This window comes from Melozone crissalis, unplaced genomic scaffold (assembly GCF_028551555.1).
Source record: "Melozone crissalis strain CALT ecotype California unplaced genomic scaffold, PUWL_Pcris_2 ptg000004l_1, whole genome shotgun sequence".
NCBI classification, from domain to species: domain Eukaryota; kingdom Metazoa; phylum Chordata; class Aves; order Passeriformes; family Passerellidae; genus Melozone; species Melozone crissalis.
Window position 1 is genome coordinate 36025531 of NW_026535782.1, and position 12407 is coordinate 36037937.

Below are 12407 nucleotides of genomic sequence, written 5' to 3' on the forward strand. Positions count from 1 at the left end.
GTCTTCTAAACAGGAAGAGGGGACTAAGACCTTCAGTATCCATTCATCAGCCCAAAGGTAAAGTATTTAATAGAAGAAACACACAGGATGAGAAAAATAGGAAAGCAGTAAGAGAGAAACAAGGACATAGACTCACCCTTAGTCAACAAATTAAAAGTTTTAATTCTTTCCCAAGCTTATTTGTTGATTAAAGCCAAGACCTGTGCTTGAACAAGGAGGGTTGTCAAGACTTGCTCTAATCTAGCTTTGCCCAGGCTGAAATAGAAACAACATAAAATAATCTTGTTTTCCTTGTGACTTAACTGCTCTGTTGTACTTTCAAGATGTTCTGTCCTTTCTCACAAACTCTGGGGCCCTGACCAGCTTAATTGTTGCATCTAAACTCCCAGTGTTACACACTCAGTTCTGTCTGTCTGTAACATCCTGGCAGAAATGAGTAGCAGAGCCATTGAGAAATAGAAGGCACCAAGAACATGAGGCAGAGTGGATGGTTCCTTGATATGACATATACTTGATATGTTCTTGTTCTTTCCATGGAAAAGGTGGGTTTCTCCTCTTCCATGGCTCAAATTTTCTGTCCCCATTTTAAACTCAAGTTTTATTATAGAAATAGGAAGAGTTTTTTTCTGAAAAACAAATCAAAATATTTTGTTATGTAAAATTTTCCCCATGTCTTGCCAAGATGTATTTGGAAGTCTTTCACATTATATGGTGGCCACCTTTTGGTTGCCATGCCCAAAGAGCTCTTGTATTCTAGGTATGTGTCATAACTACATGGTTCTTGTCATCAGTCTTGCTAAGATCTGCCACCCTCAGGCTGAGGAGCTTTTCCTGTGAGCAGAGCCTGTCAAAAAACTGTGTTCCTGGGAACAATTTTCATTCTGATGAATCTTTTCTTACAGTTCTTGCCTAGCTCTCTCCTGTGGTGAGAGAACTGCGGTATGGAATAACTTCCATCACAGTGACAAACCCTCTGATCTGCTGCTGTGTTAACATTCTACTTCTGTGCCTTTTCAGCCAGGATGATATACTTGGGGTCTCAATGGTAAACACATTCTGCTGAGGACCTTTAAAATAAATCCCTGGGGGTTTCACATCATGAATACCAGTGCTGGAGCAAGCAGACTGAGAAGATAAGAGCTTGGGGTGCAATGAGACTGCTATGCTGCAAGTATAAGAAATGATTTGTGGCTTGTTGGTGTGAGCAGTCACAGGCCAAGTGTAGCCCACAGCCGAGCCAAGCTCTGAGGAACAACAAGGGGCAGATGCAGGGAAGCTTGCTGGGTTTTTAAATAACGGTTCTCCAAAGCACAAGGGCAATTGGCAGGCTGAGAACAAGGAGTGCTGGCAAAGTGAAAGATGGTCATTCTTGTAACTTATCAAGTTAGTGTGATGTGGAATCAAGTCACCAAACATTGAGCATACTGACCTAGACTTTGTATCATTTGCATCAGATCCTGTGAGGAAAAGTAGGCTCTGTAAGTCTAGTGTGTGCTCGAAGCTGTGAACAATATTTTAAACAGACTGGAGGGGGAACTAGTCCTCTTTGTATGAAAGCACAGTTCTTGTCCTCATTAGGATGCCAGTCCTAGGGTGATGCATTGCACTAGTAAAACTAAACCACAGTTTAGCTCGCAGAAAGCTTGGCTTCTTTCTAATGCAGCACAGAGGAATGACTTGTTCTGGTACAAAAAATCTGATGATAGAACATGATTAGATTTCAGCAGTACAAAGATCTTGCATGAAGACTTTGTGAGTTTTCAGACATAAAATTTTCAGACATGTTGTTCAAACATTTAAAAAATTTTTCAGTGCCTTTTTTTTCTTTACCCTATAGATGTTGTATCTTGTTTGCAGCACTAGCTTTTAAATTGTGGGCCTTTCAGATTATAAAAATTACTTCTAACTGATATATATCATCTTGAATTGCTAGTACAGAGTGTGCACCAAAGCCAGTTTCACAGGTTCAATGCCCATGAGTCAAATCATGATAAGGACTTTATTCCTAAGCCTTTTTTCACCCCATGTACTGATTTGGTTTTTCTTTTTTGAGTCTTGGAGTTTCAGATTTTCCAGTTTATACCTGGAATGTTAGAAAACCTCTTCACTTTACTTAAATGAAATCTGAGAATCCTACAATCCTAAAAGGTGATGCTTAAAAAAACCAACCAAAATAAACACAATTGCAATATGAATGATGAAAATTGAATTGGTGATAGTATTTAGTTTAGCACTAAACCTAGCAGAATGTGAACTAGGGCAGTATTTTAGTTGTGTGGGTATCTTCCTGCTGGTAGTATCACTTGAGACAGAAAATGGTTTGAGTACAAGATGAATGGGTAGAGTGGGAATGTAACCAAGCAGCTGTGCTCATTGCATTAGAAGTAATCTTATTTTAATCTGATCTTGTCATCATTGTCCTAATTATATTTTATGTTACCACATTCTAGATAAACAGTATCAAATTATTAACAAGAAGAAAAAATTGTTCACCAGAATATGGAGGGCAAAGGAGTTTTTTTTATATCTTACAACAATGAGGAATTTACTCCCATAATGACACTAAATCTCATCACCTTGAGAAAACAGAATCTACATCGCACAGGGAGGACAGAGTTCTGTAGTTGCATGGATTTTGTACCTTAGCCAACTCTCATGTTTTAGCAAAATGTCCCTGCAGGTAAATTACCTTGTTAAAGATTGTTTAAAAACCTTTATTTATTTATATGGTCTTTTCAATAGTTTTTTCTTGTATTCTTGATAACAATCCTATTGATTTTTCCTTTGGCTATAATCTTAGGCACTAGTGGAAAGTAAGTCAAATGATATCAGGGCTTTGCTCTCCTTAAGCCAAAACATATAATGGAAATAGGAAGAGATATCTTTAGACATTGGTATCATGTCTAAGAATCATTTAAAATAAAGTAAAATAAAATTTCTGCCAACTTTGCAGTCATTAAAATAATTTTAAGTATTATATTTACTGCTAGAGGAAACAATGGCTTGAGGGGTTTTAAAAACTGTATTGCTAATTGTCAATAACAGTAAAAAAACTTTGTTGAAAGGAGAAATTTTATTTAAAAAATATAGAAATTAATGAAACTTTTACTATCTAAACCAAAGAATTTCTAAATAGAATAATAGAATTTAGTTGAAAGGTCTGAGCTGGTTAGTTCTGTATATAAAAAGGAAGTGGGAATGACAAGCTGCTGTGGTATCTCAGCCTAGCTCCTGAAAAGCACTACTCTATTAGCATTAGATTCAGCAGGTCTCAGTATTTTGCTAAGCCATTAGCATGACTGAAAATGCCTGGAAAGAACATTCCACTGACACATAACTGGTCTGTTTACAACAACATGGCCATTTGCCACAGCATTGCTAAAACTGGGTCGTTTCTACAACAGGCTGAATATCAGTCAAAGGAAGGGGGAGGCAGACTTGGTTCAGGTGCTGACCATCACTGGTCCTTATCTCCTGTCTTAGAGAACACAAGCCAGGTGAAACACAGCTGCCAGGAACAAGATGAGAAAATATTCTGCTTTCTGAGGATTACTTTTTCTGGCTTTCATGTCTGAGAAGGGACTAAAGGGAAAGGACATGGAAAAGCCAGCAGCTCCTGTGAGAGGTGGTACTTCTCACAAGATGTATCAAATAACTAACCACCTGGATGCTAAAAGGTGTACTCGAAGAGATTAAAGGTCATGGGGAATAACTAGTATCAGTACCGTTTGAATCCACACATAGACAAAGTCTGGCTAGATTGCTCAATTTTGAGAAAAAAAAATTAGCTCATGGCAAACTCAGTAAGTCCTGGTGCCAGGGTTACCAAGCAGGAGAGGGATTAACTGTGCTTATTGATCAGGTTATCTGCAGGGCTTTAAATTAGCCAGTGCCTCTGAGAAAGTTTACAGAAATACAAAAATATATCACCATAATTATGCTGATTGAGCTGCCTGATAAGTTGTGTATCTCATTCTACTTAGAATCTATTTTTAAAAAGGGATTGCACCTGTGTTTCATTTTGTTTTCTTCCAGAACTGGAGCCATTATTTTTCCAGGAACTGAAATACCAAAATAATACCACTCCTTTTTATGGTATTAAGGAGGAATATAATGCTGGAGCAAAAGCCATTTATATTAGCATAAGGAATGAGCTGGCATTTAGTAGGAAAAACTTCAAACAGGTAATATCCAGAAAAAGTTTAGTGGTGAGTGCTGCAAAGAACAAAATACACTAAAAAAAAAACCCAAACAAACAAATTCAGTGCTTCTGTCTTGATTTCTCTTTCACTGGAGGGCAGGCTTTATGTAAGTAAATCCTTTTGATTCCAGTCAAACTGTTCTGTAACTGATGTTTCATAGCTGAGGTTTGCAGCTTGGTGCACTGTTAGCTAACAAATAGTAAATGCAGAGGCATGTTAGACACGGGGAAAGATTCAAAGCCCAGTGCAAATTCTTCTTCTATTTGGGTCAGGTTTGAAAACAGGATTTTATGAAAAATAGTTGTAAATGTGGTAGCTGAAAGGGCAAAAATCCCCTTTCAAAATGCTTTGTTACAATTTAGCTGTCTTTAGATTGCAGCCCTGAAATAGGATCTGTTGGGCTGACTCACTGTACTCACACTCTGCCCCAGGGGGAATCTCCAAATTTGAGAGATTGCTCTGGACACCTTTTTAAACACATTTGTTTTTTTCTTACCCTGTTTGGCACATCTGGAGGGCAGAATATGTTGTGGATCAACTCTTAGTGTTCAAGGGATTTTGAGCTGGTTGATTTTATGTAGGAAGAGCACTAATAAAGACTGAGCTGCAATTTATCCATCTGTAAAGCAGTGGACTCAACATTCTGTAATTTCTCAGCATGGGGTGAAAAGTGGCTTATACTACAAATAGCATTGATAGGAACTTAAGCTGCAGCGAGGGCAATACCTTTGACTGGCTGCACTGCTAAAAAGAGAGAAATAAGTTAGGAAAGTGAGATCCTTGTCCAACTAGATTGCAGGGGATATGGCACAGCTCCTTCCGGAGCTGGAATGCTTCAGACGTGGTTTTTCTGTGAGGGAAGCTGCTTGTGAGAGGCTTTCTGGAAATTTATCTGTTTCTTTTAACTCCCCTGACGGAGGATGCAGTGCCTACTGCAGGATGCTTCACAAGCCTGCAGGCAGGCAGGTTTCATTTTGAAAGGGAACAAAATAGATGAAGTGAATTTTTAATAGAAGAGTATTTTTTGTTTGAAGCAGGATGCATGGGAAAGGTATAAGCAGTGGCAAATATCTTGTCAGGCTATCTGTAAAAACATTCCATGAATCATTGCTAGCTCCTGAAGTCTAACCTTACAGTAAGAACCATTCAAAATATAATATATGAGTTTGTCCAGTTCAAATCCAGGGAAAGCAATAGAAGATTGCAAAAAGCAATAGCTATTCTCCCCCTAAACATAAGCAACCTTCCAGTCTTTTATCTAAAATATTAGAAAACCATTTCATATGCTGTAATTTGCAAATAAAGTAAGTTGGTTTTGTGAAAAGATTTCAGACTTCAATCTTTGTTTAGTTTTAGTTATTTGCCAGTGTTTGATTTTCAGGTTAATTAGTCAATTTTCTTTGTTCTCATATTATTAAAATGGTGCTTTACATTTAAAAAATAATTTAATAAGTCTGGAATAAATAATAAATAATGAGAAGCTTGAAGTATTTCATCTGTCTCCTCAAAGAATCTTTAAATTAAACTTAAAAATAGAGAACTACATTAATTCATATATTTAAAGCACTACAGATTCTGAAAAATACTGAGTCATGCTTTGCAAGTATTAATTACACTTTTTTTTACAATTCACTAGATTTTTAAAATGAAATGTATACTAAAGTTTTGCAGTGGATGCCTGCTTCCTTTTTATAACTATTTCTCATTCAACTTTTTGCTAGAGATTATTTGTATCATGGTAAAAAGCACTAGGAATTCATTGCAGTACTGCTAATAAACACTTATTTTTATTGTGGAAACAAATGTAAATGTATAGACACTACAGAGTCACTTCAAACTCTATGTTTTAAGATGCTTTAGAACTTCGTGTGTTATATTTTATGTACGTGCTGGACGTGCCTTTTAATAAACTACTACTTTTGAGGAAGTTCATGACGTGTCACCTATATTTTATATTAATTCCTCTCTTTGATCTGCATTGAATTTAAAGTCTTTATTATTTAAATGAATGGAAGTTACAAAGTATCAGAACAATTACACAGCAGCCCAAGGGCTGATCCCTTTCAGTGATGTGCTTCAGTCCTGCCTATCATCTTTTTTAGGAGGGATAAGGAATAATTTTTCTAGTAGCAAAAGCCACCTGAAGAGCAGGACCCCTTCCCAAGTGACCGCCTAGTGCCCTCAAACCCTGCCAGCATCCAGCACAGCATGCCTAAGATTTGGTCTACAGTTTGGGGAAACTTTCTATCCCAAACCCTTCCCTTCCTTGGCACCAGCCAGGTTTTCAGTGAGTGGCACAGGAGATTTGGATGTTAGCATTACAGAGGGGAAAGCTGCAAAGGGGAGGGCAATGGGGGCCAGGGTGAGGAGGAAGAGAAGAGGGCGGAAGGGAAGGGGTTACTGCCTGGGACAGCAGTGGACAGCAATGGTTTTGCAAAACCCTCATCTGGCCTTCAGGCCACCCAGTGTGGCTCACCCTGACTTACATTTTACCACGGTTTTTGAGACGTATCACTTACAGAAATGTTTTCTGTGCTCTTCTTTCTAAAATTGACAGGCCAGCATACAAGATATGTTTCTCTTTTCCCTTCCTAATTTCTGAGGTTTTGTGAGAGATTTAACCAATTAGATGTGCTTTTAACAAACAAATCTAGAGGCTCCTATTTTTTTCTTTTGTCTCCAAAGCTCGAATGCTGTCCTGCAGACAATTGAAAACAGCCCAATCCTAATACATTAAATCTGTTTATGCCAGTTTTAAGAACACATTTGGCCTCTTGTTATCAGCAGAAAACAAACTAGTCTGTAGAAAACAAATTACACACGTGCCTGGATACAGCTTGACTCTAATTAGCATAAAGGATCCTCTCAAAAGCATTTCTTAAAAAACTCACTATTCTGGTACACAAATCTTTCTAAAAAGGTTTGTGACTTTAAAGTGAGCTTTTAAAAGTGCATAATAAATGTAAAAATCTGGGATTATGACTTGGAATAACCTACATGTAAAGTGAACAGCATGTCAGAAGAGATGCTGCTTAGCTTGGTTCCCACAGATTTGGACCTGTGACCCTGAATTCAGCAGTCCTTAAAAGTGTGGCCTGACGACCACTGATGGCCCCTCAATATGCAGAACCAGACAGAACAAGCTTTTAAGACAAAAAGTCTGAGGATACTGATGTGCAGGGCTGACTATTATGGTCCGTTGATCTGCAATCTAGGAAATGGCTTTTTAATTCTACATGGTTAGCTTTGAGATTTGAGCAGTTAGTGGGGCACTGAGTTGACACCAAACTGGCTCAAACAGATGTAAAATACATGTATGTATTTGTCCTTAAAACTGAAATAGAATCAAACCATGTCTCTGAAGTTTTGTTGAACTTGGACCAGAATGGAAGTGGAAGACCTTTAGTGAGGGCTGAACCCAAATGGGACCAAAACAAAGAATTTAAGGACTTTTCTCCTTGGATTTAAAGTATTAGGATTGTGTGTCTTTATCCTGTACCTGTACTATATAATGAAAACCTGGCTGCATTGCTAAAGATGAACTCAAAACACCAGTAGCGTATTCAGTTTCCACTAAATAAATTTGCAGCACTAGTTATTAACTAGTGAAAGGAAAAGGAAACACCACATTTTCCCTTAATGAGATTTGGACCTCTGGTGCTGTCCTCTTCCTTCCTAGGCCTATCTGTTTCCCTTCACTGCTTTCCTTCTTTCTATCTCTGTTCAGACTGCAAGCAAATACGTGACTAAATGCTGACTGTGTAGCTGCTCTAATTTCCTTGGGTGGAATCTGGAGTTGCTCTGTGCATATCCATATGTTTTGCTAACTTTCTAAGACATTCTTGGATAGTATAAAATTAAAAAAACCAAATTGCCTCATCTGGCAAAAAGATACAGTAAATGAAGTGATGTAACTGCTTGTTCTAATTTTCTGTTTTAAAATGCAGCCACATTATCTGCAATTAAAAGCAGCTGTCAGGATTGCAATGTTGAGATTCTCTGAAGTCTCCAAGTTTGGTCACTCCAATTCCAGATATAATACAGTTCCTTAGATCATGACTGAAAGAAATAAAAAAAAAGGCAGCAGTGACAATCAGAAGTAGGGGAAGCTGGGACAGGAAGCTCTCAGTAGCTGTGCACTGCTGTGCTGAGGAATGATTATGCAGACAGTTGTGGTGTCTCTGCTCCCCAGAGCTGCTCTAGACTGTTTACAAATGCATCTCCTCACAACTACTATTACAAACGTCATGGCAAGAAAATTTAAAACCACCTCATCTGTACTTTGGCTACAACAGCAGCATACTTCTTGTCTTGGAGTTACCGATGATGAGTTACTTGAGTGGCTTCCAGTGTTGTCAAATATGTTAAAGCATTGCTCTGAAACAACCCAGAGGAGCGTTTAGATATTTTTATGTCTGCATTCCTAGAAGACTAACATGTGCCTGAGACAAAAAAAAAATATTTACCTTGTTTATCAGATGTAATAAGATATTATTTATCAATTATTCACAAGCAATTTAAACCCCTGTATCCAATTTATTACCTCCAAATAATTGTAGATAAAAGTGTTATGTCATCAAACCAAAACACTGCTTTAAAACTGCCAAATAAGTAGCATCTCTGCAGAAGCTGGCCACATGATATGTGTATCCATTTTTAAAAAACATTTCTTAAAATCAGCGTACAAACTTTGCCTTTAAGGCTGATTTACATTCTGTGTCCACATAAATTCTCAACTGTCAGCCACAGGAAAATCAAAGGAAAAGGATTTAAGATTCCTGAGTGTGGCTGCCTATCTTTATGCAAAATCTTGTAGCTAAATATCATGTTAAGTATAGGCAGAATGTGAACTCTGCTCTTGGTTACATTTTTCCATGGCAAGTATTTCTTGGGTACGGTATCTAGGAAAGGCACGTAAAGGTTTCCACCACCAGCTTCCAAATACCCTTAAGTATTTCAAATACCCTTAAATTTGTACGATTAGTCTAAACAGAGTGTACAAATGGGATTCACAAGGTGATGACGTTTCGAGCAGCAGTGCAGCAACCACCTTTCCTGCTTTTCCAGAGGGTAGGTATTAGCACGCTGTGCAGACCACAGCCAGCTTGCTGTGCCTGCCTGCAGCTTCAAAGGTAGTACGTTCCAGCACTGGAAGATCTTTTTTTTTTTTCCCTTTCATCGCTATTGCGGTCCCGAGATGAAAGAAAAAGGGCTGACACCACTCAATCCCGTGTGACCACCTGACACCTATGCAAAGATGGAAAAAAGTTATTTCATGATGTGTGAGTGAAAGTGACACTGCCTCATTTTTACAGCGCTGTGAATCACCGTCTTCTCTTTTCTACTGTATTTCAGTTCCCGGCATCCGTATAAAATTAAGTGAATAATACAGTATTCACTAATAGAGGAATAAAACAACAAGAGCGTGCAGAGCAATGCGGTAGACACAGGCCAGCTCTTACTTGAACAAATTATTTTCATCGATTAAAGTTACTTCATTTTTAGGCTGTCAAGATGAAAGTAATGAAGCCAAATGTGTACAGTATACGATATAATACTGCTCTCTATTTGTTATGAGGATGCCAGCACCACGATGAAGTTCAGCTTACCGCATACTCAAAAATAGGAACCAGTGTGCCTAGAGAGTAATGAGATCAGCTGTTTCTAGTGTCATTAAAACTCCAATTTCGTAATTCCTAATTTAGTTTTAGACACAACCCCTCCCCTCACTAAACACCCCCACCGCCCCGACTCCTGAGAGCGCAGCAGGTCCTCCGAACTCCGGGAAAGGCGCCTCCTTGCCAGAGACACCTCCCGCCCCCGCCCCGGCTGCGGCACCGAGCGGCGGCGGCACCGAGCGGCGCCGGCACCGAGCGGCGCCGGCCCCGCCGGGTCCCTTCCCGCGGCCACCTCCCCAGCCACGGCTGCTGCCGCCCGGGCCCGACTGCCCGCAGCTGACATGGCGGCCGCGGGCCCCTCCCGCGCTGGCGGCCCAGCAGCGGCCGCCCCTCCTCGGCCGGCCCGCAGCAGGGCGGTAGCGGCGGCGGCTTCCGGCCGAGCCCTCCTGCCTTCAACAAAGATGGTGCTCCCCGCACAAGCTCCGCGGGCGCCGGCGCGTCCTGGGTAGCTTCCCGCTCCCCTCGTGTAAGTACGGGGCGGGGGCGGTGGGCGCTCCTCGCATACTGCTCGCTCCCTCGGGCGCTGTCGACGGCTGTACTCGGTTCGTTCCGTCCCGTCCCGTCCCGGCCCGCCCCGCCCCAGGCGCCGTCGAGGGGGAAGCGGGAGAGCGGTGCCGCGGAGCCCGTCGGGGGCCGGGGCAGGGGCCGGGCTTCGGCGGGGAGGCCGGGCCGGGGCGGCGGGGCCGCCTCCACTGGCGCAGCCCTGCCCGGCGGGAGACGGCGCGGGAGGAGGGCCGGGGGTGCTGCTGCCTGAGGGGGCTCGGGCGCCGTGCGGGCAGCTGGCCCTGGCTGCTACCGGAGGTGCAGCTGCCTATCCTCGGCAGGGAAAACGTTAAAAGCAAAAGCAAAACTTGCTGCTGCTTTTTTTTTTTTTTTTCCTCCCCGGCAGGGTGGGGGGATGTGTAAGACTTTTGACCCACAGGCTTGCTGGGGGTTGCCAGAATAATTCATGGGTTAGGCAGGTGAGTGCAGTGGGTGTTCCAGAAAAAGGTGAAATGCTTCTAGCAAGAAAACTGAGTGAATGTGCCTTTTTAATGTCAGAAGGGGTTCTTATCAAAAGTTTTGTCCCCATTCATGGACAGTTACTCTGTCAGATCCAAAAAAATGCAAACCTGCTTGTGTTGGTGTGGGGATGAGTCAAGGACTGTGCTCATTCAGCAGGTCGTGGATTATATTTCTTAAAATTTGGCTTTATAATGGAAAAGGTCAATTTTCAGACATATCTGGGGAATGCTTGAGTCATATTTTGGGTAAATGGACATCTCATATTTTTCATTTTCTGTAAAATTACTCGACTAAATTTAATTCAGAGCTTTACTTTGAACCCCTAGGTACAGGCTGTGATTAAAATGAATTTGTTAATTCTGTGTTGCACTAAAGCTGTTGCACTCTGTCCCAACGCTGTTACACATCAAAATCCTGATACATTTCCATATCTAGCTGCTTAGTTCCTAACTCAGACATTTGATTCTCACAGTAAACACATACAAAAAATCTTTATCTTTATCTTTAAAAGGACCATAGAAATCAGTATGCTCCACCCTGGAAATTTACCAGGCCAGTGCCAGGACTTTAAACCCTCAGTTGTGTGCACTCTGCAGTCAGCAAGGCAAAGGGCTTTTACAGCAGAAATTCTCCCTTCTGATTCCTGGCTTGACAGGCATTTCTCAATGCACAAAGGTGCAAACCTTTGGTTTGTAAGAGCTTTAATTTTGAAAAGTGTTGGCTGCATTGGTTGGGAAGATGAACTTGACAAGTTCTGTACAGTCATCCAACATGTGAGGAGGCTCCTGAATGGGGACTCTTGGGGCCCATTTAGAATGTGAAACACAAAAATTTTGTAGCTCAAGGGTGTTCTCCTAGAAGGAAGAAATAGTAGGATTTACTGCCTGAATTTTGCTCTAGTCCAGAGATTGCTTTCTGTAGTGTAAAGGTTCTATGTGTTGGAGACCAGAATCTTCAGCTTCACCTATCCAAAATTAGCATCCTAACATCAAGTGGGAAAATCCAGTTCTCTTTCCTGCCTGCTCCTTGTCTGTCTCCTTGCTTGCACTGCCTCAGTCCATGATGGAGTTTGATATTTGAACTGTGCTTGGCAAACTAGCATTTCTTAGGGACATGGGCTGGCATAGCAGTGTTTGATTCCCACATGATCCCTAGACAAAAGGTAAGCACCTTGAGATTCGCTTCAGTAGATGAGAAATGCACTGAGTAGCCCAGGAAAGATGGAGTCCTCCAGGAAGATGCTTTCCAGCAGTGCTTTTGACACTTGATGGAAGCATTTTTGGAAAGTGGCTTTGTCAGAGGATGTCACAGACAAGGTTTTCCAGTCTCTCTCTCATGACTCTGTGCTCTTGTGTTCTGTCCAAGGTGCCGTTTACATGCCAGTATGTTCTGTTGGTCACCCTCCTGGATTTTAACAACCAGGCCAACCACACAATTTTGATGGTGCCCTGGGAGTCAGCAGGCACCTCTGATGGTAAAAAGACCTCATCAGGTTTCATGCAAAAGCTTTGAAAATTCTGTC

At 41.2% G+C, this 12407-nt stretch overlaps 1 protein-coding gene across 2 annotated transcripts in view; it reads left to right on the plus strand.

Moving 5' to 3' along the window:
- The first annotated feature begins 10249 nt into the window (after positions 1–10249).
- CRADD (CASP2 and RIPK1 domain containing adaptor with death domain) overlaps positions 10250–12407 on the plus strand; it is an 80728-nt gene continuing 78570 nt past the window's right edge. For both annotated transcript variants that reach the window (XM_054279043.1, XM_054279051.1), the window contains exon 1: positions 10250–10346. The gene's annotated coding sequence lies outside the window, so the exon portion shown is untranslated. The remainder of the gene's footprint in view (positions 10347–12407) is intronic.